The sequence below is a fragment of the Vigna angularis genome, chromosome 5 (genome assembly GCF_016808095.1).
Source record: "Vigna angularis cultivar LongXiaoDou No.4 chromosome 5, ASM1680809v1, whole genome shotgun sequence".
NCBI lineage: Eukaryota > Viridiplantae > Streptophyta > Magnoliopsida > Fabales > Fabaceae > Vigna > Vigna angularis.
In genome coordinates this window covers 26,346,970-26,361,297 of record NC_068974.1, presented here as the reverse complement: position 1 = coordinate 26,361,297, position 14,328 = coordinate 26,346,970, and the positions used below count along the sequence as shown (strand labels likewise).

The window sequence follows — 14,328 nt, the reverse complement described above, 5'->3', positions numbered from 1 at the left end:
TTATTTTATTTTCTTTTTATTTTTCTGTTTTCTGTTTTTATTTTTCTGTTTTTATTCTATCTTCTTATCTCTTATATTATTTCTTCTATATCTTTTTGTGCTAACAAATTTTTCTAGGGATTTGTTTTCTTGTGTATGCAGGAGGCAATTCGAACTAGAAGCAAGAAAATCTCGGAACCTCTTCTTGAAGGTTTAGACGATAGTAAACGGAGGAGAAGAATCCGTACATCTAGAGAACATTTTCCTCCTCCGAAAATCCTTTTATAACCTTCACCACAAGGTTCTTAGCATAGCACTGAGGAGATGGAGAATAATAATGTCAGACGGACTCTTGCAGATTACACTAATGTTCCTATTTTGTTCCTTTTTTATTTTGTGCCAAGGGTTTTAATCCTTTTGCCTGAAGAAGATGTCATTCCTGCACATAAAGATTCACAAAACAAACCCGGAAATCATCAAGCATTAGTCCCTAAATATCACAAACTGTTATTATTCAGAAAGAGGGCAAAGTAGAGAGCCCACAACATCACCTACACGGGACCAAACAGCCAAAAATAGAACAACTAGGAAAACAAAATCTGCTACTACCGCTTACCGCTTGGGCGCCCCTCTGTTAGCTTTTTGGCAAGTATACCAAATCGTTCAAAGTAATATAAAGTAAGTTCAAAGTATCGTTCTCCCAAGGGACTTGTGCAACACATGACAATTCTTCCTTTTATAACTCAATTAGACATCAAAGTGTAGAAAAAACACAAGAAACTCTTTTTGGTATTTTTATCAAACAGTTGGTGTGCAAGGAATTATATTTAAAAGAAACTTCGTTGGAATTGAGTTTCATGAATCATATGAATATAAAACTCTATTCAATGTTTCATTACTTCATTCAAACATTCACATCAAGGCATACTAGTCCTAATCCCTTAGCAACTAGTTCTAAATTAATATATTGAAATGCTAATCCCTTAGTCAATTTAACATACAATTTGCATTAAGTCTGATGCTAAGAATGATCAAGTTATTGAGTCTATCCCTAGATCCCAAATCATTTAAGTGCTCTATCTATGTCTATGTTCAAAGTTACTTTCCAGTAATCAGAAACATTCAAATAACATTATATTTCCATACAATGATAGTAAATTCAAGAAAGAGCATATGAACGAACAACTATATATTGAACAGGAAAATTACATCATAGTGAGTTCATTACATCTAATCTCAACGAAAGAGAAATTTAACTACTCCTAGTCATCTAGAACATACACATTTGAAGCAATCCCTTATTACAATGGTGTCTTAATGACTTGAAGTAGTCTTGAGAAGTTCCTGAGATGTTTTCGTTTCTTTCCTTTGTTCGAAACTTCTGGCTGAAGAATGTTTCTGTCTTTCTGTCACGTCTTTTAAAGCCACTTAACTTCATTAATTCGCTCAGCGCACATGTACTGGTGCGCTGAGAATTTTCTTAACTGCTGCACTTTAACTGATGTTATTCGCTCAGCGCACAGGTACTGGTGCGCTATGCGAATTTCCTTCTTCTGGTAGTGCAAATTTTAGCTTTCGCTTTGCGAAAATAGGCTGACAGAGTCTAAATAATACATCATTTCCTGTTCAATATTTTACATAACAATCTACTACATATTACAACTTTTCAATTAGGAACAACATGAATAATTACAAGATTGGGCTCATTTATAAGTATAAAAACAACTCTTTTTCACACTTATCACCCTCAACGGGCGCTTGAGCGACGCGCGGTGCAGCCAAGCGTAACCTTGCTGTTTCTTTCCTTTTTTCCAACTCAGTTACAACCTAGTTCAGACAAAAATTAGCACCATTTAATAGGTTCAAACAGTGGGAAATCAAGCATAGACAATTTAAATCATCAAAAATCAAACTTTCTCATCAAAATCCTTCAAGAATCAAACTTTAAAATGCTCAATCCATAACATAACAAGAACTTACTTTGTTTGGAGACAAGAAAACAGAGATTGAAGCTTAAATTAAGTGCACAAGTCTAAACCCTAGTAGCCACACAATAAAAAAAACCCCAAACTTTGATGGTTGAAAGGTGCAAAACAAGTGAGAAATAGGTTTTTTTGGTGGAAAAATGAAGGGGAAAGTGAAGAGAGAGCTTGGGAGAAGTGTTTAGGGAGGCTAGAGTGAGGAGAATCTGAGAGAGGAGGCTTGGGCGAACCCTAGAGTGTAAAAAAATGAAGTGGGCCAAAATCCCGCTCAACCCTCAATTAAAAACCAGGTCTGTTGTCGCGCCGCCCGGGTGCCCCTTAGAGGGCGCTCAAGCGACGGGCGACACTTTTCCCCCTTTTTCTTTTTGGCTTGTTTGGGTATTCCTGGCCTTGGGTTCTCAGATTCAACTTAGCATTTTCCAGTTTATTTTCCCAAGCCCTCACAGTAGCACTAAGATTAGACAATTAATCTCTCTTTACCCCTCAAACATTCAGTTATTACAAGCTAAGCACACTGGAATCAAACAAACACAAAACAAACAGAAATAAAATTCAAAAATCCAAACTAAAGAACAATAACAAAATAAAAGTTTTTTAAAACACTGGGTTGCCTCCCAGTAAGCGCTTCTTTAACGTCACTAGCTTGACCCAATAGGCTCATGTGACATCTTTGATCTTTGTATTGTCTTTTCCTTTTATACACCAACCATTCTTCAGTAACTTCCTGTTCACCTTTTTTATTCTCCTGGAAATTGGAGATTCAATCTCTATTGGTCCATTAGTCTTGAGTTCTTTCACAATCCACAACTTTTTGTTGAATCTCACTGGAATGCCTAGTCTAAGTTCTTCATAATTTTCTAGTGAGTCTTGATGAGCACTTATTCCTTTGTTGTCTTTTTCTTCTTCCTTTACCTGTGACAAAAAACACTTTTTACCTTTCTTGCCTGGCTTGGCAACTTTAGAACTAGTCTCTGGTGCATCTTCACATGCAGCTTTGAGACTAGTCTTCTTTACTTGGATTTGTTGCTCAACATTGAAGACATTGAAAATCACCTCCTCTTCTTGGTCTTTAAGTGCAATAGTTCCATCATCAACATTGATGATCACCTTGGCCGTTTTCATAAATGGCCTTCCAAGAATTATAGGGATCTCTAAATCTTCATCCATCTCCATCACTACAAAGTCCACCAGGAATCTAAGATTGTCAGTTTGTACCATCACATCCTCCACCACACCAAAGGGCTTTTTGGTGGATCCATCCGCCATAAGCAGAGTCATCTTTGCAGACTGGACTTCAAGACTACCAATCTTTTCAAAAACAGATAAGGGCATCAAATTGATACTGGACCCTAAATCAATTAGGGCTTTCCCTATTTTATGGCTCTTGATAGTGCAAGGAATGCTAAAACTTCCTGCGTCTTTAAATTTAGGAGGAGGTGCCTTCTGCAAGATCACACTACACTCTCCTTGTACCTCAATGGTTTCCTCCTCTAAATATTTCTTTCTTTTGAGGAGCTTCTTCAAAAACTTAGCATATTCAGGAATCTGCTGCAATGCCTTAGTCACAGGAATTTTAATCCCTAATTTTCTGAAAATTTCTTCAAAACACCCTAATTACATCTCTTTTTATTTTTCTTAACATTCTTTAAGGTGATGAAGATTTTTCTCAAATTTTGTCTCTTTTCTCTCACTCTTTTTTTTTCTCTCTTCTTTTTCTTCGCTCTCTTTTAACTCAACTCTCTCTTTTTTTCTCTTTCTCCTTTTCTTTTTCTTTTTCCCTCTCATTTTCTACACTCACAATAACCTTGCATTCTTCCTTGGGGTTAACTTCAGTATTATCCCCAAAACTATTAATAGGTATCTCTTCCAACTTCTTGGCTATTTGGCCAACTTGCATCTCTAGATTCCTGATAGCAACTTCAGTGCTCTTTTAGGTGGAAAGGGTTTCCTGCATGAATTGTTGGAGAGTCTCCTCAAGCTTTGTAGTTCTGTCAGCTAGAGAGGGTTGTTGTTGCCACTGTTGTTGTTGTTGTTGTTGTGGTGGTCTATTAAATTGTCCACTAGTTTGTCCAAACTGACTTTTTCCCATGCTAGGATGAGATTTCCACCCTTGATTATAATTGTTGGGACGAAACTGGTTGCCCATGTAACTAACTTCTTCATTGGTATTCTCAGGAAAAACACATTGACAATTGATATGATCACCACTACATTGTTCACAAAGTTGTTGTTGAACTTCTGAGACATTCTGGCACTCCTTTGGTGGTTGAGAAAGCTTCTTTGTCAAAATCTCCAGTTGTTGAGTTATAATCTTGTTTTGAGCAAGCAGAGCATCATAAGACTATAAATGTAGAACTCCCTTAGATTCTGATGGAGCTCCCCTTCCACTGTGCATCTCATTGTCATTGGTAGCCATGTTTTCAATTAACTCATAGGCTTCCTCTAGAGTCTTGCATTTGATATTGCCTCCAACTAAGGCATCTAGCATCAATTTGGTGTGTGAACCAAGACCTCCAAGGAAAAGAATGACTATTGTTGCTTGATCAAAACCATGAGTAGGTGTCTTTCTCAGCAAGCTCTTGTATCTATCCCATGCTTGCCCTAATGTCTCTTCCATGCATTGTCTGAAAGAAGAGATTTCCTTCTTCCCTTTGTTGATCTTTGACTGTGGGAAGTATTTGTTTAAGAACTTTGCAACCACATCCTCCTACTCAGTCAAGCTATTTCCAGGAAAAGAGTTCAACCATAGTTTAGCATTGCCTCCCAGTGAGAAAGGAAAAAAGCTCAATCTAATAGCATCATCGGACACTCCATTCAGCTTCACAGTACTACAGATTTGATTAAAAGTTGTTAGATGCTCATATGGACTTTCACTTTACAGTCCATTGAATTGGTTGCTTTTCACTAAATGGATCAACGTAGGCTTGATCTCCATACTTGCGACATTGACCCTCGGCTTTGCAATGCTGTTAAAATGGTAAGGGCCAACAACTGTTGCATAATCTTCCAAAGTACGCCTACCACCATTGTTGTCCATGCTTTTCTGATCAGATTGTAAGGCCTGTGAAATTCTTTCTAGAGAAGCTTCTCTAGATAATCTTTGTCTTCTCGGCCTGCTATTAGTCTCAAGTCCTGCAAGAAGAGGTTCAGAACTTTTGTTGCTCCTGGTCCTAACTCTATTATGCATAAACTAGACACAAAACCCTAGAAAACATTGTTACCACAAAACGAAAATTAAACGACACTAGACAAAAATTAAAAATTAAAAACAAAACAAACTCAAAGTTAATAAAAAATCACACAAATAGAATATAATAGTTTAAACCGTGAGTCCCCGGCAACGGCGTCAAAAACTTGTTGGATGAATATGTTGTTGGAGTTAGATTTCACTAAGTTCCCTCTCATGTATGTAAGAATTCTTCTTTATGCATTAATGTCAACATCACTCGATAAAACCTATCACAAAATTAACAATAATGTCACGTAATCCATATTTTGTGATGAATTTAATGTAGTCATAAGATGAAAAAGTTATTTTTTGCACTGAGAATGATGTTTTGTTTTCTAAATTTTGGGTTACCACGTCTTTCTCGCTGCAAAGCTGCAATCACAAAACATATGGTGTATTTTTTAATAAAATTTAAAATAACATTATAAAATTAAAGAAAAAATTAAACACGTGATATATTGAACAAATATAATATTGTAAGACGGGCAAATGGCATAGAAACGCTGAGATCATATTACAATAGAAAAAAGTTTATTTAACACTTCCATCAAAATACATTCATTTGACACTTCTATTAATAATATAATAATATATATTTCACTTAAAAATTAAAAAATAATATAAATATAATTGAAATATATTTTTTTTTACTGTCAAATGAATATAATTTGGCCCTGTCAGAGTATCACCTCTCATTAAAATATTTGCCACAAATCCACAAAAACATACTCTATTTGAAATAGTTAATAAGATTTTTAGCAAAATTTAACTATAAACCGATTAGTAGATAAACAAAATAATCTTCAAAAAGAAGATTAAAATTTAAGTCCGAATTCCTTTGAAGTTTTTAATTCAGAAGGTACAAATGGATACTATTTGTTGTTGACAAGAGTAGGTGATACACGATTGCATCATAGACAAACCAATCTTTATAATAATTCATCCATAAAAAATATACGCCTTTTCTTCTAGCGAGACTTTGCAATGCTGAAAATGTGTGTAGTGTGGGTCACAATATATATATATAAAAAATATACGCCTTCTCTTCTAGCGAGACTTAGCATTATATATATATATATATATATATATATATATATATATATATATATATATATATATATATATATATATATATATATATATATATATATATATATATATATATATATATATATATATATATATATATATATATATATATATATATATATATATATATATATATATATATATATATATATATATATGGAGTTAATGACTTCTGCGTAAGATTGAATTTGATTGGCACAGTAAGTTCTATATGTTTATCCGAAGTAGAAATTACACATTGTGTGTGCAGTGCAGTGCAGTAGCTTGACTAATTATGTGTGGCAATGTGTTTAGTTGGATTAATAGATAACTATTTTTTAGAACCATTGTAGAAAATAACCATTATCATCAAAGCTCACAAACACATTAATATTAGTTATAACTGATTTTTTTACAAATTTTTATCTATAAATAATCTATAAATAATATTGCTTTTATTTAATAATTTTGTGACTTATCAATAAATTTTTACAATATGTAATGATGATTTTTCTTATAACGAAGATTATATAAAAAACAAGTTAAATAAGTTTGACCTACAATATATGAACCTATTTTATATATTTGTATTAATGTACTTTTTAAAATTAAGTAACATCTACAAGTAAATAACAAAATTCTTGTATAATTAAGATATATTACATTTTTATAACAAAAATTAATAATACAAAACAACATTAGTATTTCAATATATTTTTAATTTTTTATATTAGTTAAGATCAACTAACAAAAACAAAATTATGACCAAATGAATTAAAATGAAATTATAACTGCAATCAAAATCTCTTTTGTAACATCCCAAAAATATAGCATAAAACTATATATAAGTGTCATCATTTAATAATATGATAAAACAGTTACTGAAAATAAAGTTAACCTTACAGTTATTACAAAATAACCATAAAATTTAAAACTTTACAAAAGTCCTACACTATTCCAAAACTATGTACATAATCCGAACAATTATTAGGAAATTAGGATTATAACCGAATGGTTCATACAAAACTATTCACAAGACCGAGCGGTCTTGTACTAAGTCGTTCCTTCCAAGGACTGCTCCACTGAGAACTCCTCACCAACTGCTCACACCCACAGGGTGATCATTGCAAAAGAATAACCGAACAGGAAATATGGACAAAAGCAAGAAATAAGGGTAAACTAATGTAATTTAATTGTATATACATACATACATTTCGCACAAGTCTAAACAATGCAAGGCCGAACACTACAACATACCAAAACTGAATACAAGCAAATATATGCTAATCAAATACTCAGGTAGTTATGACCGAACACCATAATTCATGCATAGACCGAACACCATAATTCATGCATAGACTGAACACCTTAATTCATACATAGACCGAACACCTTAATTCATGCATAGGTCGAACACCTGACTTGACCATCCGGAGTGTATGAATGTGTAGCTACAAGCATTCATGCACTTGTGGTGGTGAAACAGCAAGATCCCTATCAAGCTACCTCATAAGGTTAGTTCAGTGAAGATTACCTCGAAACCCTGAGATTAAAGGACCTCCTGCCATTCTCACACATGAGTTACTCCTCTCTACTTGAGAATGAGTAATCACAGAATATCAACATAAACGCCAGCTTAGCACGATACCCACATTCATACTTTAAAATTCCAATACCGTCCACGAGACATTCCTCCTTGGAATTCTCTTCCACATTACTTTGAAAACATAAATCCTCATCCATTAACATAGCATGTCATTTACCAATCATATACTCAATCATAAGATTGAATACCCTATGAACTTTGGAGACCGAACAGTTTCTCACCATCCCAGGACTGGACCGAATAGTCTATAACAGACAAGACCTAACAATTTATCGAACACTAACGAAGGACGACTACTAGGGAAAGTCTAACACTATATTAAAGTTGAGTACTAAAACTAAGTTGAATACCAAGACTAAACTGAATGCTAGTATAAAACCGAATGCTAACACTAACATAACTGCTAGTATAAGGCCGAGCGCTAACACTAAAATAACTGCTAGTATAAGACCGAGCGCTAACACTAACATTAAATGCTAGTATAAGATCGAGCAATAATACTAACATAACTACTAGTATAAGCCCAAACGCTAACACTAGCATAACTGCTAGTATAAGACCGAGCGCTCAACTGTGCACACTCCGCTTTCTGCATAATTCTGTAGAATTCTGCAGAATTCTGCAGAATTACGAAAAACACCAGCATTTACCCAAAACCAAATATTTTTCCAACTTCTAATCCTACAAACATGATTTCTACACCACTTCAAACCTATCTATGAGTACCTCAACATCTCTAACCTTCCTTCACCAAATTTCACCCAAAAACACACCTAGAAATCTGCATAAACTCAACTCAAGAACCCAAAATCAGATTTTACCATTTATGCATTTTTTACCATCTTAATGATTCTAACAAGTCACAATGCACTTGTTCAAACTCACCTCACTGCCAAAAATCACTCCCAACCTCTAACTCTCCTTTTCACCCTCTCGCTTCCTCAAATTGATATTGGTCGAACACTTTTTCTGCATAATACTCCCCAAATCCAGTTCACAGAGTTCGGTCCTCACATTCAATCAAAAACAGAAATTCAACATACATTTAAATTAATCATACAATTCATTACAAACATATAAACATACAAGTTAAATTATTTAGTTTCCCTTACCTTAAAATAGTTTGACCAAAGGAAAACCTTCACTGAATTGGCTAACCCACAAGCACAAACACAACCTACAAATCTTTGGATTGGGGAGAAAATACCATCCACCGAACCAGAACTAAGAATTAGACTCAGAGGAGGTGAAGAAGGACACATGCAAGCAGAACACAACTTGCATGCAATGTGCAGAAAACACCAAGAACAAGAGAAACCACTTAGCAGTGATTAAACCCGTAACGAAGAGAAGATTCAGCAGCTCCAAACTGTAGAGGTACTCATATTTGAACTGTTGGAAGAACAACACAGCTTGAATCAGTGGAAATCTAGAGAGAATTTGTAGAGAGAAGAAGGAGAAAATGAAAACTCAGAAACTTGGAGAGAAGAAGTGCATGCAAAGAATGACACAAAATTTTAAAAATTTCATTTATATACTACCGTAAAAAACCGTTCGGTCCACTCAAATGCATACACCTGTCTTCCCACTTTCTCTGAATTTTTTAGTTCTTACATCTTTTGCCACAAATAAATTTATTCCTTAAACTAAAGATCGATGGTGCTTAACGTCATTATTTAAGAGAAATAATAATGAACAAATTTTTTTGCTTAAGTAACCTTAAAATGGCTATTTAATTAAGCGACATCACTCCAGCAAAAATCATTTTGTTCATGTTTAACCACTTAAAAAAAACAATTAAAACAACCATTACCTAACTTTTTAATATGTTTCCTTAATCTTACAAAACTCTATTTTTTTCCTATTTCAGTGAATCACTAGTATAATTAGGGGAAATGACAGCGGTTATTTTTGCTGATAGGCACCGGTTCCTAAACCGAGGCATATTCAGGCGAGGTAAAAAGTGGTAGAGTTTATATGTGTCGGTTTTGAAACAAGGCAGTAGGGTCCTTTTTTTATTTTTTTTTTCTTTTTCTTTAGCCAGTCATATAATTTTGGTGCCTCGGTAGGTCTTATGCCTCTGCTCAAGCTTCTTTTATGTCTCTGCTCAAGCTTCTTGACAAACAAATTTAACAAACAAACCAGACCAAACACGCTTGAATCACGCTTCAATGGCTAACCAGACCAAACAAAATTTTTAGCAAACAAAATTTTTAGTACAAAAGATCCTTCTCAAATTCAATTCAACAAATCAATTTAACAAGTAAAGTCAAATTCAATTTAACAAAGGAACCAAACAAACCAATCTTTTTTTCTTTTGATTCCAAAGCTTCGGTGTGAACTCAGATTCAATTCAATAAAGCATTCTCCGTTAGGGTAAATTACCCCTTTCTTCTCCGTTACAGAGCCTCAGTCCAAGCATTCTCATCATCGCCGCATCCGCCTCCGCCACCTCAATCGCCGCTGCCTCTATCGCTTCTCCTCCTCCTTCGCCACATCCTCCGCATTCACCTTCGCGCCCTCCGCATCCGCCTCCGCCACAAGGCCCCCATCCCTGCGTTGTTCTTCTCCGTTACAGAGCCTCAATCCCAGCATTCTCATCATCGTCGCTTCCTCCTCTACCACCTCAATCGTCGCTACCTCCGTCGCTTCTCCTCCTCCTCCGCCGCGCCCTCTGCATCCGCCTCCGCCATGCCGATATTCTCCTCCAGCCGCCGCATCTCATCGGAGATTGTGCACTCCTTTTCCACCACCGTCGTCACTGCCTCAGTCATCGACACCCTGCCGCTATTCACGTTCTCCTCTGTCACGCGCTGCTCTTCCTCCGCTGTCGCCGACTGCGCGATATGCCTCTCCTTCCTCTTCATCGCGTGCTCTTTATGGAAACGGTGGCAGATTTGGGGCTGGTAGTGGTGTGGTTTAGTTGTGGGAGGAACCTGGGTGACATTCGTGGGGTAAGGAAGAAGCAGCAATGGAATGGAGGGAGAGAAGAAATTAGTTATGGAATCAGGAGGGAGAGAAGAAATGAGTAATGGAATCAGAAATTAGAAGTAGGGTTTGTATACTGTTACCTCGGGTAGACCTCTGGCCGAGGCATAAACACCCTTCGCAGGTACCAATGGGATTTGACAGACTTGGGACAGACTCTTAGGCCTCGGTTCTGTGTAGAACCGAAACACTATATCACTGTCAGACCAAAACTCAGTTTTACAGAGGGTCAGATGTCTTTTTTGACATAGTATTAGACATCGGTTATACTTTGGTCCGAGGTAATACGCACTACATGCTTCGGTTCTACAAAAACCGGGACATATAAATTCGTCTAAACTATGATATTGCCACCACTTTCGAATATGTTTCGGTTTTGCTTTGATCGAGACCTATTAGGCGAGTTAAAAAGCCAATATTTTACCAGTGAATCCTCAACTTCTTTTCTTATGTGAAAGTGTAATTCAATTATAAAATACATTAATGATTATCTTTATCAGAGTCTAGGAGACAATTTCTGTAACAGACTTTTCAATGACAAGATATAATTATTACAAATATCTATCGCTAAAACATTATGAATTTGTTTTATAAAGATTTTGACGATAATTTTCTCAACAAATTAATTTATTAGAAAACCTATCACAAAATTAACAATAATTTCACGTAATCCATCACATTTTGTGATGAATTTAATGTAGTCAGATGAAAAAGTTATTTTTTGCACTGAGAATGATGTTTTGTCTTCTAAATTTTGGGTTACCACGGACGTCTTTCTCGCTACAAAGCTGCAATCACAAAACATGTGATGTATTTCTTAATAAATTTAAAATAACATTATAAAATTAAAGAAAAAATTGAACACGTGATATGTTGAACAAATATAATATTGTAAGACGGGCAAATATGGCATAAAAACGCTGAGATCATATTAAAATAGAAATTTCATACAAAATACATTAATTTCACGCCACTTTTGATAATATAATAATATGTATTTCACTTTTAAATTAAAAAATAATATAAATATAATGAAAATATTATTTTTTTGTTAGTGTCAAATGAATATAATTTTGACATGTGAATATCACCCCTCATTAAAATATTTGTCACAAATCCACAGAAACTTACTGTCTTTGAAATAGTTTTTAAAATCTTTAGGAAATTTTAACTATAAACCGATTAGTATAAACAAAATAACCTTTCACAACGAAGATGAAAATTTAAGTCAGAATTCCTTTGAAGTTTTTAATTCAGAAGGTGCAAATGGATACTATTTGTTGTTGACAAGAGTAGGTGATACACGTTTGCATAGTAGATAAATCAATCTTTATAATAATTCATCCATAAAAAAATATATAGACACTTTAGGTAAGATAAAAAATCACACCTTGTCTTCTAGTGAGATTTTGCCATGCCGAAAATGTGTGTAGCGTGGGTCAAAATTAGAATAGGATTAGCATTTAAAATATATATATGGAGTTAATGACTTCTGCGTAAGATTGAATTTGATTGGCACAGTAAGTTCTATATGTTTATCCGAAGTAGAAATTACACATCTTAAAAACATGACATCTATAATATAATTTAATTTACGGTTAAGAACGCGTGCGAAACTTGTGTTGTTGTATTGGCTTTAGGATGTTCGTAGATAGAACAGAGTTTGCATTATATATAGAGAAAAACTAATGAGGTTTCATCAAAGTGAAACAACATATCAATATACATTGAGTGGTTAAGGAAGAAAAACAATGGAGTGCAAGAGTGAAGAGCGTATCTCAAAACTCCTTGGAGCTCAAACCCATGTTTGGAATCACATTTTCAGCTTCATAAATTCCATGTCCCTCAAATGTGCAATTGATTTGGACATACCTGACATCATACACAAGCATGGTGAACCCATGCCACTCTCAAAACTCACTGCTTCAGTATCACTCCATCCTTCCAAAGCCAACTGCATCTACCGGTTGATGCGAATCTTGACCCATTCTGGCTTCTTCTCTGAAGTCAAGGTGAACGAGAATGACCTTGAAGTGGGTTATGTGTTGACTGATGCATGCACTCTATTACTTAAGGACAACCCCTTGAGTATGACACCTTTCTTGCATGCCATGCTTGATCCAATTTTGACAAAGCCGTGGCATGAATTGGCTACATGGTTCAGGAATGATGATCCCTCGCCATTCCACACAGCACATGGGATGAAAATCTGGGACTACGCTGGGCGTGATCCAAAACTGAATCATCTTTTCAATGATGCGATGGCAAGTGACGCTGAATTGGTTGGCAACGTGGTTATTGAGAGGTGTGGGGGAGTGTTCAAGGGGTTGGAGTCAGTTGTTGATGTTGGTGGAGGCACAGGTACCATGGCAAAGGCAATTGCCAAATCATTCCCTCACTTAGACTGCACCGTGTTTGATCTCCCACATGTTGTTGCCGACTTATAAGAAGCTGACAACTTAAAATTTGTTGGAGGTGACATGTTTGAGTCAGTTCCTCCTGCAGATGCCGTTCTATTGAAGGTAAAATTTTCTTCAAAGTTGATTATTAAATAGTTTTTGTTTTGGAAATTGGCCCCTGATTGAGTTTATTGATGATGCAGTGGATATTGCATGACTGGAATGACGAGCAGTGTGTGAGAATACTGAAGAAATGCAAGGAGGGAGTAAAGAGGAAGGTGATTGCGATAGACATGGTGTTGGAGAGTGAAAAGCTTGATTATGAATCAACTAAAACACAGCTCATGATTGATATGGTTGTCATGGTGTTGTATCCTGGAAAAGAGAGGACCGAGAAAGAATGGGCTAAGATAATTTTCTCTGCTGGTTTCACTGACTACAAGATAACTCCACTGGTGGGTTTGAGGTCTCTCATCGAGATTTATCCCTAACACTTTACTTCTTATGGACTGTACTGTGTGGCATATTATTATATAACTCCACTTGAATTTCAGCACCACTTCGTCAATAAAGGCCCTTTCATTGCGTGATGGAATGGATTCAATGAAATGCTTTTTCTAATTTCTTTTTTAACTCTATTGTCTCTATTCTTTTCCCTTTCTGTATCATTCGTCTTCTACCTTTTATTTCGTGTTTGTCTTCTACCTTTTTAACTCTATTGTTTCGTGTTTCTATTGTTTGATCCTATCTTAGTGCTGGTTTATGTAAACTGATTTCTTGTAATGTTACTATTTATGTTTTTCTATTAATATTATAGTACTGGAAGCAAATAAATGAATTTGTTGGTCATGCATAAGCTTTAGAGATTGTATTAAAACAAAAGTCATTTTGATAGTACCGTAATCCAATGTCATTTTAAGCAATAACAGTAGCATACATGAACAGGGACTAAAGGAAAACCACAACAGTAGCATGTGTTTGCTTATTGGCCAATTGGGTATGCATATAATTTAATTGACGGTGCAATGTGGTCACCTAATGTGGATAAGAACGTGCAAAGTAATTAATAAACAAGTT

At 35.3% G+C, this 14,328-nt stretch overlaps 1 pseudogene; it reads left to right on the top strand.

The window, feature by feature from the left end:
- Nucleotides 1-12,556: 12,556 nt before the first annotated feature.
- LOC128196524 (probable O-methyltransferase 3) lies at nucleotides 12,557-14,100 on the top strand (annotated as a pseudogene).
- The last annotated feature ends 228 nt before the right edge of the window (nucleotides 14,101-14,328 follow it).